The sequence below is a fragment of the Salvelinus fontinalis genome, chromosome 14, assembly GCF_029448725.1.
Source record: "Salvelinus fontinalis isolate EN_2023a chromosome 14, ASM2944872v1, whole genome shotgun sequence".
Lineage (NCBI taxonomy): Eukaryota > Metazoa > Chordata > Actinopteri > Salmoniformes > Salmonidae > Salvelinus > Salvelinus fontinalis.
In genome coordinates, this window is record NC_074678.1 from 24,338,550 (window position 1) to 24,353,507 (window position 14,958).

Genomic DNA, 14,958 nt, shown 5'->3' on the forward strand with positions numbered 1-14,958 from the left:
CTAATGTTCGGATGTTGCCCTACCGGAGTTACACAGTATTAGCGTCACTGCTATTAGCTTCACGACTGACATTTGGATCAGCGATATCAGCCCCATGAGCATGCTGAGTCTGACAGCACAGTGGGTTGACGAGGATTTCGTGCTCATGAATGTACTGGTTGTCATACCGCTGCTGCCATTTCAATGGCATTTGAGACCATGTTGGAAACATGAACACACTAGCTAGCTCCATTCAAACAACTGACTCGAGAAATAAGCTCATCAACTGCGCCTGCAGCAGACGTGATACCCTCTGTCATGACATTGAAACGCCTGCTCAACAAAACTGCCCACACAAGCTGTGAACAAGCTATTCAGTGGCATTCTCTCTTTACTGTGTCGCCACCATACTCGATGCTATGTACAAGGACTGCTACTTCGTCTCAGACAAGAAACAGGGTTTACATGAAATGTTACATACACAGCTGGACAAGATGGAAACACACAGTGACAGTGCGCACCGAGGAAGAGAGGCCACGGACAGACAGAGCTGAAACATCACTGCTTGACGAAATCCTGGTTGGGAATGAAACAACTGAACAAATGAACAACGAAACAGCACAGCATGTGAAATAGGTTTTGATTGTTTTACTGGTAATGGGGACAAATGCCAACAATATAACTTTTTGGTGTGTGTGTGTGTGTGAGCCCTTTTAACAAGGCAAGTCAGTTAAGAAAAAACTTTTATTTACAATGACGGCCTACCTCGGCCAAACCCGGACGACGCTGGGCCAACTGTGCGCCACCCTATGGGACTCCCAATCACGCCTGGATGTGATACAGCCTGGATTTGGACCAGGGACTGTAGTGACGCTTCTTGCACAGAGATGCAGTGCCTTAGACCGCTGCGTCTGTGTGTGTTAACTATTTAACTGTACTAGAATGCTTAAAAGGCCGCAAAAATTGTAATATCGGTTATCGTGTTTTTTTGGCAAGAAAAATATCGGTATCGGACAAAATGTCATATTGGTGCATCACTAATTCAAATGGATTTACATCGACTGGTATTAGCATAAATTAATAGGGTATACAGTAATCCCTTGTTTATCGCGGGGGTTACGTTCCGAAAATGACCCGCGATAAGTGAAATCCGCGAAATAGAAAACTTTTTTTTTTTTTTACAATTAGCAACTATTACATGTATACAAATACAGTGACTCACGTGTAGGCCGTTTCACTGCTCTTCAGACTGGGCCGCTGCATCCTGACTGCGCTCTGCAGTGTTCTCTTCTTCTGAAGCCCGCGGTGCAGGTGTGTTTGTTCGGGAGAAGAACATAGTGATAGGCAGCTGTTGTCGCTCTTTTTTCTTCTTTGCAAAAAGATCCTTGTACACCGACATGCCACCATCGATTACGTTGGAGAACTGTAATGAACGGCTCATTAAAGGGTCCCATTCCTCAGCTACTCGCTTAAGTTCAGTGGCCATTCGCACCATGGTTGCTAAGCGACCAAGCGTTAGTCCTTCCTCCTCATCTCTCGTGTCCAATTCGTAGCATGTTTTGATACAAGAAGCGGGAGTGAGTTTTTAGCGAATCAGAATGCAGAGCACAATGCACCAAAAAAAAAAAAAAAATGCATTATGAAAATCCGCGAAATAGCGAATCCGCGATAAGTGAACCGCGAAGTGGCGAGGGATCACTGTAAAACATTATTTTGAAATGTGACTTTTTTTTCTCTTTTTTCTCGAGGACAATTGGCCGACAGTAATTTTATTTATTGGTCAAAAGCAAACCATTACTGGGTAACAGAAACCCTGACCCACACCCACACAGATGCAGGGAGACCCATGTCTCTACTCTGTAACCATGCAGTCAGTGCAGTGTTAATATCTCAGCCAGGTGTCACAGTCCAGGTGTATTGATATTTTGTGTGGTATGTATGTGAGCTGGGCTCTGAGCTGCTGATAATGGCAGGGTGGGTACCTCATTAGCTCCTACTGTGTCTCACTGCCTCATGACCTCTGGAGCCAGAAACACACAGCCCCTCCTAGTCCCTTCTCAGCGCCAGCCATACCATAATGTCATTAGGGGGGGGCTGATCAGCAACCAGGGAGTGTTGTGGTGTGGGCCTCAACAGAGCAGGAGCCCTTCCCTCCCTGCCTGGCTGTTGTTTTTCTGGCCTGACGCCTTCAGTCTGATAAGCTGATAATGGGAGGGGTGGCTGGCTGCTCCTACAGAGACTCAGGCCAGTCTGGACCAACCCAGCCCTCTACACATATTTACCCACAAAAACAACAGTTTGTTGTTTCCCATACTTCAAGATTTAAGACATGACTTCAGGAGACTCAGTCATGGTCTTGGTAGACTGGACAGACTGGGGCCAGGTCTAGTAAGGGGGTTGCATAAACTGGTGGACAGGTCTGCCAATCCACTCTGGATGAAAACAAGTGTAAAGTAAAGTGGTCTGTCTATGCTGAGCTCCTGAACAGCCTGTCAGTTGTCCCTTGCTCTCTGGCTCCGTGGCTCCAGCTCTCTGCCAGCATTCATCAGAGGAGAAGAAAAGCTAGCAGTTAGACGTTAGGTCTGAGCTGTGGGTGTTTGGGGGAGGACACTGCAAACAAGACACACACACTTCCATACTGAATTGCATGGACAGACACACATACTTTCTCTCAGAATGGTGAATGATGGACATAGCTGTGATGGTCTTTGAGAGGGGGAACAGATGCAGCATTTGTGAACTGGCCCTTTTTCACGACTGCGTCAATATGCTGGCTTTGTTTGTCAACTGTAGAGGTGTCCAAATACCAGCCAATGCAAACAACCGTTCAGCTGCCCACTGTTTCCTTTCTGCCCCCAAAGTCTGATGCCCACTTGTCTGAGACCCAAGAGGTCAAACTCCGGCTTAAAGGCCACTGGTCTGAAACCACCAGGGCCAACCCATGACCTAAAGTCCAAATAATGTTCATTGGTCATGGCCCATCAGTGCCAAATGACAGCCCTGTAATCAGAAGAAGGATGACAAATTGCCTGGAGTGAATTTTAACTATGTTGGTGTGTTTCTAGTCTAAATACTGCGAAATCAGGATCTGGGGAGCTCCTGTCTGCCTGGCAAGTGATCCAATCCTTAAACCATTAACCCTCTCAGTGCCACTACCTCACACAGGGCTAAATCAGTCCAGTCTGACCAAGCAGGACAGGAACAGCTGGCTCTGCCTCAGTCTGAATGGCTGGCTGGCTACCTGGAACAAAAGCCTGCCGACGTATCGCTCCCTTCTAAGAGCCGGCAGTGGAGGGGAGTGGAGAGATCTGAAGAGGCGCTTAGTATTCAGCTCATACCAAGCCGCACTCGATAGACTGATAACTGTGACATTTGTTGTAATCCCCCGGTATTCATCCTAATCTCTATTTATGCTAAAGCCTCTGTCCGCTCATTCTAGATTGGGGGATTCCTATTTTCTCTCTTGTATCTGAATAGGCAGTAAACTCATGGATGGAAAACATGATATTAAACACCCACTGACATCCCCCTGACCTCTGTGGTTCCAAAGTGGACCAATAGGCTGACCTCTGTGGGAGAGAGCAAAAGAGGGAGGCTGAGCAGAAAAGAGCCCTGTGGAGAGGGAGAAGTGAACTGGCGAGAGAGGAGTGGAAAACATGGATGTATGGATGTTGAGCTTCTCAGGGCCGGACTAATAGCCTGCTCCGCTCTTCATCTCTCTCAGCCCATCACCAAACACTCATGACCCCAGCCTTTTCTCCTTCAGTCTGGAGCAGCACAACTCATCCCATTTAACATGCCTCCCCCTCAGCCAGAGCAAGAGCGACTGGGAGAAGAGGAGAGTGGGAGGAGAAAGAAATGACAGCGGAGGAGTTTTTTTAGATGTATTGCTTTTAGTGACTGCACGGTCTCTGCGTGGCCAAGCTGGCCCGGTGAAAGATATCTGTGGTGGATTAGTGAAAGAACCTGTATTGTACCCTCACTCTTTCCCGCTCTCTCTTGTACCACTGCAGGCAGGGATGTGAAGGGAACAGATTTCTGGTTGTTTGTCCTAGCTTTCCCAGCTGTTCCTGCTGCATTAGATTAGTCCTGGCTGGAAGGGTCTGCTGGGCCACCCTGTCTCTACATGTTTCTGTGTCTTTCTGGCTCATGTTGGAGTGGAGGTTCTGTCAGTCCCATCAAACAGCATCACATTGACACTCCTATCTCACTGTGTTCCTCTCTCTCTCGTCTCTCGCTTCCTCTATTCCTCGTCTTTCTCCATCTTCCTCTAGTCCATCTGTCTTTTGGTCATGCTTCTTCTCTCCCCCTCTCTCCTCAGTGTAATGTGAGTGGGCTCTTTCCTGTGTGCGAGACTGTCTTAAAGCCTAGTCAGTGTATGAAATGGCACAGAGATGGAGGGTTCTGTGCTTTCAGGTCTGTGATCCCAGGCCACCCAGAACCAGCCTTCAACTCTGGAACGGGGCCAATCAGACCAGGTAAAGGCTAGACACGCGCGCACACACCCACACATGCACACTCACACACTCACAGCGAGTCTGCACATACATTGCACACACATGCTCACGTAAAATGGCACCTTCATTACACACACACACACCCAGCCACTCACAGCTTTATGAAAACCGTATGGCTGAGTGCGCTGTTGCCATAAGTCTTCCATAAACCCAGACCCCTTTCCTGGCAAACTGGCGTCTTTTTTATGACTAATCTGTAGCTTACTAAATGCTCCTGCCTCAGCAATGTCTTAGTTGTACTTCCATGTGTTGAATGTTTTTATAGATTTTCCCCCTCTCTCTTAAAGTGAACTCTGAGTTTAGCCTAGTTCCTGGTTTAGGCCTACACATGGCTCCCTCATGGGCCCTCTGTGTCCAGACTCCAGGAGAGGCTGCTTTGATCATGACTGCAATTCCCAAGAGCCCCCACACTGCAGCCCAGGGCCAGTGGACAGGCCATAAAGGGAGAATTTGTTGGCGTCAACAAGTGGTTACTCCTGAGGTGTGTGTTTATAACTGGCACTCAGAGGAGGGGAAGCAATGCCTCTTGGTATTATTCTGGATGAGGAAGCCCTATACTGACCTGATGTAGGGATAGGAGGATGAACAGGAAGATCTACAGTGCCAATAATACACAGAGCCAGTAGTAGAGTTGCCTGAGAGGACTAGTGAGAAGTTCATGTGTGAGCCAGAGCTCCGTCTGGCCTCCACACGTCTGTCTGCCTGCCTGTCTGCCTCCTCTCTCTCACTGTAAGTAGTGAAGACTTCCAACAGGAACACAAAGGAAGCTAAACTAAGGGTTTATTTTAAAACGCCTCACATTAGAAGACGTGCATCTGTTCACTCCGATATTGTGTGTTACTTGAGCAATAAGGCACGAGGGGGTGTGGTATATGGCCAATATACCACGGTTAAGGGCTGTTCTCGCAACGCGGATTGGCTGGATACAGTCCTTAGCCGTGGTATATTGGCCATATACCACAAACCCCTGAGGGGCCTTATTGCTAGTATTTAAACTGGTTACCAATGTAATTAGAGCAGTAAAAATGTATGTTTTGTCATACCTGTTGTATAATGTCTGATATACCACAGCTGTCAGCCAATCAGCATTCAGGGTTTGAACCACCCCGTTTATAATGTTGCTTTTACCACTGACTTCAGCACTGCCCCGCTGACTTTGAATGACTCTTTCACAAGATTCAGTACATTGTCAATAGACCCATAAACAGTCCAAAAAAAGGCACGCAGAGACGGGTTGCCTTAGAAACCAGTAGTTGGAAGTTAGCCTTTGTCTCAGTGTTGGTTCCATGCGAGAGGGCGGCAGGCGGACAGGAGGAGGAGCAGGGACGCTAGGTAGCTGCTCTCTCTAGCGCAATGAACAGACCAGTTTGAGGTAGATTCGGCTCAGTCTGAACTCCTGAGCTAACAACTTTTTACAGGACTCAGATAACCTTTAGAGGACTCAGGCAGGAGTAGTAAGTATATTTCTGAGTGAAAATCACCCTATAACATGTCGCTCAACCTCTCTCCTGATCCTCATTTCCTCTCTGTCTTCATGTGTCCTGACTGAGTCTGGCTCAAGTCAACCTATACATCATACCACCTCCTCTCTTCAAACCAGGTCATTCCTTCCTTGACTGTCCCTAGTCCTGTCCCTGCATATGACAGGCACACAGTCCGAAGCCCCCAGGATTGTGTGTACAGGGAGGGAACAGGGAAGGCTGCTGTCTCCCAGTGGTCATAAACGAGACCATTAGGAACCAATTTAAAGTAATGGCGCTCTAATAAAAACAAGATTGCTCCTGCCCCTCGAATTCCACACTTCCACAATGTGTCACTCCCTTCGTGTGCTTTCTCAACACTAGGGGAGTCTGAGCAGTACACACTGACATGTTGATGAAGACAGAATGCCATGTTTTGGTCAGAGCACAATACTGTTCCCTCTCCAGGAATGTATGTGTTGTCTCTGGGTTGGCAGGCAGATGCAGACGTCCCCCCCAGTGGCTGTACGGTCGGCCGCCTGCCTGTCCCCACCCGCTGCTGAGTTTCTAGGGGCTCTTCATATGGAAGCCATAGCCCAGGGGGGAGAGACAGGAGGCCTGGCTGGAAATGAAGACATGCTGTCTGGAAGAAGAACCACTCTACTGTCATCGTCAATCTTCCAGACTGGAGAGTTCTTGACCAAGGTCTGCCTATAGACTCCAATGGCCATCTATGGCAGCTCCAAACAGTAGGCTTGCTCTTACTGGGTAGAGTAGCTGTGTGGATGAGCAGCGGACATTCTCTTCATAATCTATTACTGTACATATAAATCATGCCAGATGGCAGGTTCATAACCTATGATTGCTCAGTTAAAATTGCAGTTTATTTGTGTGTTCTAGTGCTGCTGTCGTCACTGGCGGCTAGGATATGGTTAGGGTTAGTCTAGTCCACAGGCTGTGACCTAAGCTTACCCTGTCTGTCTTGCTGTGTGTCTGTGTGCATTGTGTATTTGTTATCTGTTTGCTCGCTGGTTGTTGACATTTGGCGGTGCTGTAGAGGGAACAGTGTTGTAATTCTGTTATGATCCGATGCTGTGAAACTTAAGTAAACACTATTACAGCCAAATCCCCTTAGCACTCCACTTCTGACTAATTGCATTATCTCTGATGAAGGTAGGATTATACACACCATCTGATGCCATGCAATATTGCCTTACACACAGGCTGTTACTATTGTTATAGTGCGCGCACACAAATTAGAGAGCGGCTGAGATTCCCATGTAGGTGTGCATTGTGGATCATAATAGTGTGTTGTGTAGTCAGCTTCTCATGCATGATGTGGAAATGTGTGTACTTGTATTGTTCAGTCATAGTGCACACACTGTGGGTCTGTGATGTGTACTGTCTAATCATGTGCTTAAATCTATAACCAGGACAGAAGTGATTAGTTGTGGCCTGTGTCAGATTCTCATTAGACGTGCTCTGTCTGACACTGAGTTATGCCGCTGAATGATGACTTCCTTTTAAACGTTTCTTTCAGAGCAGCTGTTTATGTGGGCTAGGGAGGGAGGGAGAGGGCTGTAATTAAAGCCTTAGTATCTATACTGAACAAAAATATAAACGGAACATGCAACAATTTCAACAATTTTATGGAGTTACAGTTCAGATATGGAAATCAGTCAATTTAAATGAATTACGCCCTAATCTATGGATTTCATATGCCTGGGCAGGGGCCCACCCACTGGGGAGCCAGGCCCAGCCAATCAGAATTAGTTTTTTGCCACAAAAGGGCCTTATTACAGACAGGAATACTCTTGTTTCATCTGCTGTCCGGATGGTTGGTCTCAGACGATCCCGCTGGTGAAGAAGCCGGATGTGGAGGTCCTTGGCTGGCGTGGTTACACGTGCTCTGCGGTTGTGAGGCCGGTTAGACGTACCGCCAAATTCTCTAAATTGACATTGGAGCCGGATTATGGTAGAGATGTGAACATTCACATTTCTGGCAACAGCTCTGGTGGACATTCCTGTGGTCAGCATGCCAATTGCATGCTCCCTCAACACTTGAGACATTTGTGGCATTGTGTTGTGACCAAACTACACAATTTAGTGGCCTTTTATTGTCCCCCAGCACAAGGTGCACCTTTGTAATGGTCATGCTGTTAAATCAGCTTCTTAATATGCCAGACCTGTCAGGTGGGTAGATTATCTTGGCAAAGGAGAAATGCTCACTAACAGGGATGTAAACAAATTTGTGCACAACATTTGAGAGAAATACGTTTTTTTGTGCATATAGGATATATCTGGGATCATTTATTTCAACACATAGGATCAACACTTTTAATGTTGCGATTATATTATAGATCTCCATCTCATTGCTGGGAACGGATGTGATCTCGGCCCGGCCACCTCACCTCAACACATTGGTGGGAGGTGACAAGGATTTATCTGTGGGAGTGGAGAGGCTTAGCTGCGGCAAGGAGGGAAGGTGTCCCTTAATGCAGTCTGTTCTGTCTGCCTCGCTCTTTGGGTGAGGGGAAAAGGCATAAAAACACTGGCACAGTGACTCTCATTCTGGAAAGAGACTAGCTGGATTGTACCATTTGTGTGGGGTTGGATGGAGGATACTCTTTCTCTTTTATAAACAAGCAGGCACTTGCAGAGACTGGTACATTGAGAAACCCAGTACTACTGAGCGATTAGTGCTTATTTTCTTTAACATTAAATGCACTTTGCATTATGTGAGTTGAATGCTGTAACAACACAGAATAAAACAAAAGTCCCATGATGGTAGTGACTGGCTATTACTGCTTATCACTTATTAACCATCATGTATTCACATTACTTTAATACAATATTTCAGTTTTTTGTATTACATTTATTTTATTTGACTTTATTTAATTCCGGGCCATCATCTCATCTCTAGAGCTGCTGCTGTCTGACAAAAACAAAATGTTATTAGTTCTTCAGAGTAAATAAGGCATACTTTGACTCCTGAATACCAACTATCAATCACTTAGATCAGGTATTTTCAGGTAGAGATACCTTGTGAAGCAACTGCTCTATCTCTCGATTATGCATTCTTCCCTTTTACGTAGCAGGTGTAAAAGAAACACACAACGGACAAGGGATTATGGTCATTGTAGTTAATTACCATGTTTTCTGTGCTAAACTAAGTAGAATATTGGCTTTCTGGAAACTACAACTGTGGGGTGGGGAGCTGACCTCGGTGTTTGGACTGGACTGAAGCCTGGATTCGACTCATGCATGTTTGTCCAGTTCAGACACATCTGCATAGTTTCCATGGTTGCAAACCGGAAACGCCCACCCCCTCCTCCCTCCCTCCTTTTTCCATCTCATTCATACAGACCAACTCTTCCATTCAGAAGCCCACTCCCTCTCTTCAACCCCCTCCTTTTCACCCTCCCCACCATTTTCTCTACTCTGTCAAGCTGGGTGAAACGGGGAAATGTAAATCTGCTGACAGCCCCTCTTGTGTAAGGCCAGAAGAGGGGTTTGTAGGGGAAAACACTCCTGGACTGCAGCTCAATGGGCTTGTGAGGAGATTACAGTCAATTCACTGAGTGTAGTTTTGGTTCTGTTGTGTAGTGCCGTGTCTAGAGCACTGCATTTGGAGCATTGTTGAACAAACAGCCATGTCATGAAAATGAGGCTACTTGAATTGTACAGTCCAGTTGTACAAATGTTCATATCAGTCCTGCTTTTCAAATGAAATGTATTTATAAAGCCCTTCTTACATCAGCTGATATCTCAAAGTGCTGTACAGAAACCCAGCCTAAAACCCCAAACAGCAAGCAATGCAGGTGTAGAAGCACGGTGGCTAGGAAAAACTCCCTAGAATGGCCAAAACCTAGGAAGAAACCTAGAGAGGAACCAGGTCATGAGGGGTGGCCAGTCTTCTTCTGGCTGTGCCGGGTGGAGATTATAACAGAACATGGCCAAGATGTTCAAATGTTCATAAATGACCAGCAGGGTCAAATAAGAATAATCACAGTGGTTGTCTAGGGTGCAGCAAGTCAGCACCTCGGGAGTAAATGTCAGTTGGCTTTTCATAGCCGATCATTCAGAGTATCTCTACTGTTCCTGCTGTCTCTAGAGAGTTGAAAACAGCAGGTCTGGGACAGGTAGCACGTCCGGTGAACAGGTCAGGGTTCCATAGCCGCAGGCAGAACAGTTGAAACTGGAGCAGCAGCACGGCCAGGTGGACCGGGGACAGCAAGGAGTCATCATGCCAGGTAGTCCTGAGGCATGGTCCTAGGGCTCAGGTCCTCCGAGAGAGAAAAAGAGAGAATTAGAGAGCGCATACTTAAATTCACACAGGACACCGGATAAGACAGGAGAAATACTCCAGATATTTATTTTATTTATTTTTTATTTTACCGTTATTTTACCAGGTAAGTTGACTGAGAACACGTTCTCATTTGCAGCAACGACCTGGGGAATAGTTACAGGGGAGAGGAGGGGGATGAATGAGCCAATTGTAAACTGGGGATTATTATATAACAGACTGACCCTAGCCCCCCGACACAAACTACTGCAGCATAAATGAGGCTGAGACAGGAGGGGTCAGCTTTTGGATCTCCTCCCCCTCTTCCCCCTCTTCTGCAGAACCTGAGCTGTTAATGTCCTTTTACATCACAATGCTCCCTGCCAGCACAGGGCCAGGCTGACTCAAAGACCTGCTTTCCCCTCAGAGACCAGTTCTAGAGCAGCAGTGTGCTGGCTGGGGGGGCTGCCTGCCCCGCTCATCAATTCTTTCTTCCCCAGCCCCCCCCCCCCCCACCTCACAGCCATGGCCATCCTGTGCAGCGTGTGATTGGCTGAGAGGCCCAGGCCAAGACCAGGCAGGGCTGTGTGATTGTGTGCAGCGGGTGATGTCACCCTGGCTCAGCTTCACAGCTCTGTGTTCTGTACTCTCATTCTACTCTCAGCCGCTAAACGCTTCGTTAGCCTTAAACAAGACTGCAGCGCCTGCCAGCTCTAAACACTTCCGCCTCGCGCTCTCTCTCTCTGCCGCCTCGTGCTCTCTCTCTCTGCCGCCTCGTGCTCTCTCTCTCTGCCGCCTCGCGCTCTCTCTCTCTGCCGCCTCGCGCTCTCTCTCTCTGCCGCCTCTCGCTCTCTCTCTCTGCCGCCTCTCGCTCTCTCTCTCTGCCGCCTCTCGCTCTCTCTCTCTGCCGCCTCTCGCTCTCTCTCTCTGCCGCCTCTCGCTCGCTCTCTCTGCCGCCTCTCGCTCGCTCTCTCTGCCGCCTCTCGCTCGCTCTCTCTGCCGCCTCTCGCTCGCTCTCTCTGCCGCCTCTCGCTCGCTCTCTCTGCCGCCTCTCGCTCGCTCTCTCTGCCGCCTCTCGCTCTCTCTCTCTGCCGCCTCTCGCTCTCTCTCTCTGCCGCCTCTCGCTCTCTCTCTCTGCCGCCTCTCGCTCTCTCTCTCTGCCGCCTCGCGCTCGCTCTCTCTGCCGCCTCGCGCTCGCTCTCTCTGCCGCCTCGCGCTCGCTCTCTCTGCCGCCTCGCGCTCGCTCTCTCTGCCGCCTCGCGCTCGCTCTCTCTGCCGCCTCGCGCTCGCTCTCTCTGCCGCCTCGCGCTGAGCTCTTGCTCTGTCACAGACCCTCTTTTTTCTTATTTCTCTTTACCTCTGACTATCTTTCTCCCTCATATCTGGTTTATTTCATCTGTCAGTGCTCAGATTGACGCTGTCGGTAGTATTTGTGATTTTGAGCACTACCAAAGGCCTCTAACAGAGTGGAGGGATGTGAGGACAGCCATCTTGAATGGGGTTCATTGAGCCTCCCCGTCCCCTCTGTGTTGTCACCCCTGAATGGTCCTTTCAGGGCTCCAGACTAGCAAGTGGAGACCACCTAACCTTCCACAGGGAGAGAACTGGGCCAGGTCCGGGGCATTTAGACTTCTGTATTACACAGACAGACATACATACAGTGAGCCAACCAAGCTCATCACACCGATCCTGTACTACAATAGACTTACTCATTTAAAAGGCCACCCAACAAGACCCATTCAGTGTCACACACATTCAAATTAACCAGGTTTCCATCCAATAAAAAAAGAAATGTCTTTCAAAGATGGTTCGTAAAAATCCAAATAAATTCACAGATCTTCATTGTAAAGGGTTTTAACACTGTTTCCCATGCTTGTTCAATGAACCATAAACAATTAATGAACATGCACCTGTGGAACGGTCGTTAACTTCTCTGGGATATGTGGGACGCTAACGACCCAGTTGGCCAAAAGCCAGTAAAAATGCAGAGCGCCAAATTCAAATAAATACTATAAAAATCAAACTTTCATGAAATCACACATGAAAGACACCAAATTAAAGCTACACTTGTTGTGAATCCAGCCAACATGTCTGATTTCAAAAAGGATTTACGGCGAAAGCACACCAAACGATTGTTAGGTCAGTACATAGACACAGAAAAACACACCCATTTTTCCAGCCAAAGAGAGGAGTAACAAAAAGCAGAAATGGAGATAAAATGAATCACTAACCTTTGATGATCTTCATCAGATGACACTCATAGGACATAATGTTACACAATACATGTATGTTTTGTTCGATAATGTGCATATTTATATCCAAAAATCTCAGTTTACATTGGCGCCATGTTCAGAAATGCCTCCAAAATATCCGGAGAAATTGCAGAGAGCCACATCAAATAACAGAAATACTCATACACTTTGAAAAATACATGTTTTACATAGAATTAAAGATACACTTGTTCTTAATGCAACCGCTGTCAGATTTCAAAAAACTTTACGGAAAAAGCAAACCATGCAATAATCTGAGACAGCGCTCAGATAGAAACAACATTTCTCCGCCATGTTGGAGTCAACAGAGATACGAAATTACATCATAAATATTCCCTTACCTTTGATCTTCATCAGAATGCACACCCAGGAATCCTAGTTCCACAATAAATTGTTGTTTTGTTCGAAAATGTCCATTATTTATGTCCAAGTAGCTACTTTTGTTGGGCACGTATAGTACACATATCCAAACGCTCACGCAGATCCAGGCGAACGTCGGATGAAAACTTCAAAAAGTTATATTACAGGTCGAACAAACTTGTCAAACTAAGTAGAGAATCAATCTTTAGGATGTTGTTATCATAAATATTCAATAACGTTCCAGCCAGAGAATTCCTTTGTGTCTATAGAAGTAGTGGAACGCAAGTCGTTATCATGCGGAATGCGCTAGACCAGGAACTGGCTCTCTGCCAGACCACTGACTCAAACAGCTCCCATCCGGCCCCACATCACAGTAGAAGCTTCATTCAACGTTCTACAGACTGTTGACATCTAGTGGAAGGCGTAGGAAGTGCAAACAGATCCATATCCCACTGGGGTTTCAATAGGCGATGAGTTAAATCAACCAGCCTCAGAATTCTCACTTCCTGTTTGTATTTTTTCTCAGGTTTTTGCCTGCCATATGAGTTATGTTATACTCACAGACATCATTCAAACAGTTTTAGAAACTTCAGAGTGTTTTATATCCAATAATAATATGCATATATTAGCATCTGGGACAGAGTAGGGTGCAGTTCACTCTGGGCACGCTATTCATCCAAAGTGAAAATGCTGCCCCCTATCCTAGAGAAGTTAAGACACTAACAGCTTACAGACGTTAGGCAATTAAGGTCACAGTTCTGAAATATTTAGACACTAAAGAGGCCTTTCTACTGACTCTGAAAAACACAAAAAGAAAGATGCCCAGGGTCTCTGCTCATCTGCGTGAACGTGCCTTAGGCATGCTGCAAGGAGGCATGAGGACTGCAGATGTGGCCAGGGCAATAAATTGCAATGTCCGTACTGTGAGACACCTAAGACAGCGCTACAGGGAGACAGGACGGACAGCTGATCGTCCTCGCAGTGGCAGACCACGTGTAAGAACACCTGCACAGGATCAGTACATCCGAGCATCACACCTGCGGGACAGGTACAGGATGGCAACAACTCTCCGAGTTACACCAGGAACGCACAATCCCTCCATCAGTTCTCACACTGTCCGCAATAGGCTGAGAGAGGCTGGACTGATGGCTTGTAGGCCTGTTGTAAGGCAGGTCCTCACCAGACATCACCGGCAACAACGTCTCCTATGGGCACAAACCCACTGTCGCTGGACTGGCAAAAGTGCTCTTCACTGACGAGTCGCGGTTTTGTCTCATCAGGGGTGATGGTCGGATTCTCGTTTATCATCGAAGGAATGAGCGTTACACCGAGGCCTGTACTCTGGAGCGGGATTGATTTGGAGGTGGAGGGTTCGTCGTTGTCTGGGGCGGTGTGTCACAGCATCATCGGACTGAGCTTGTTGTCATTGCAGGCAATCTCAACGCTGTTTGTTACAGGGAAGACATCCTCCTCCCTCATGTGGTACCCTTCCTGCAGGCTTATCATGACATGACCCTTCAGCATGACAATGCCACCAGCCATACTGCTCGTTCTGTGCGTGATTTCCTGCAAGACAGGAATGTCAGTGCTCTGCCATGGCCAGCGAAGAGCCTGGATCTCAATCCCATTGAGCACGTCTGGGACCTGTTGGATCGGAGGGTTAGGGCTAGGGCCATTCCCCCCAGAAATGTCTGGAAACTTGCAGGTGCCTTGGTGGAAGGGTGGGGTAATATCTCACAGCAAGAACTGGCAAATATGGTGCCATGAGGAGATGCACTGCAGTACTTAATGCAGCTGGTGGCCACACCAGATACTGACTGTTACTTTTTGATGTTGACCCCCCCCCCATTTGTTCAGGGACATATTATTCCATGTCTGTTAGTCACATGTCTGTGGAACTTGTTCAGTTTGTCTGTTGAATCTTATGTTCATACAAATATTTACACATGTTAAGGTTGCTGAAAGACGTTTATTTTTTTGCTGAGTTGACATTTCTATCCGACATGTAATGACAGGCCTGATGGAAACAGCAAATTTGTCAGTAAACTTTCCAAATGTTGACAAAACAAAATACGCTAGACAAGGTG

At 47.1% G+C, this 14,958-nt stretch overlaps 1 protein-coding gene across 2 annotated transcripts in view; it reads left to right on the plus strand.

The window, feature by feature from the left end:
* The window catches only part of LOC129869662 (E3 ubiquitin-protein ligase SH3RF1-like), an 80,279-nt gene that overhangs the window by 20,398 nt on the left and 44,923 nt on the right, over positions 1–14,958 (plus strand). The window lies entirely within an intron of this gene.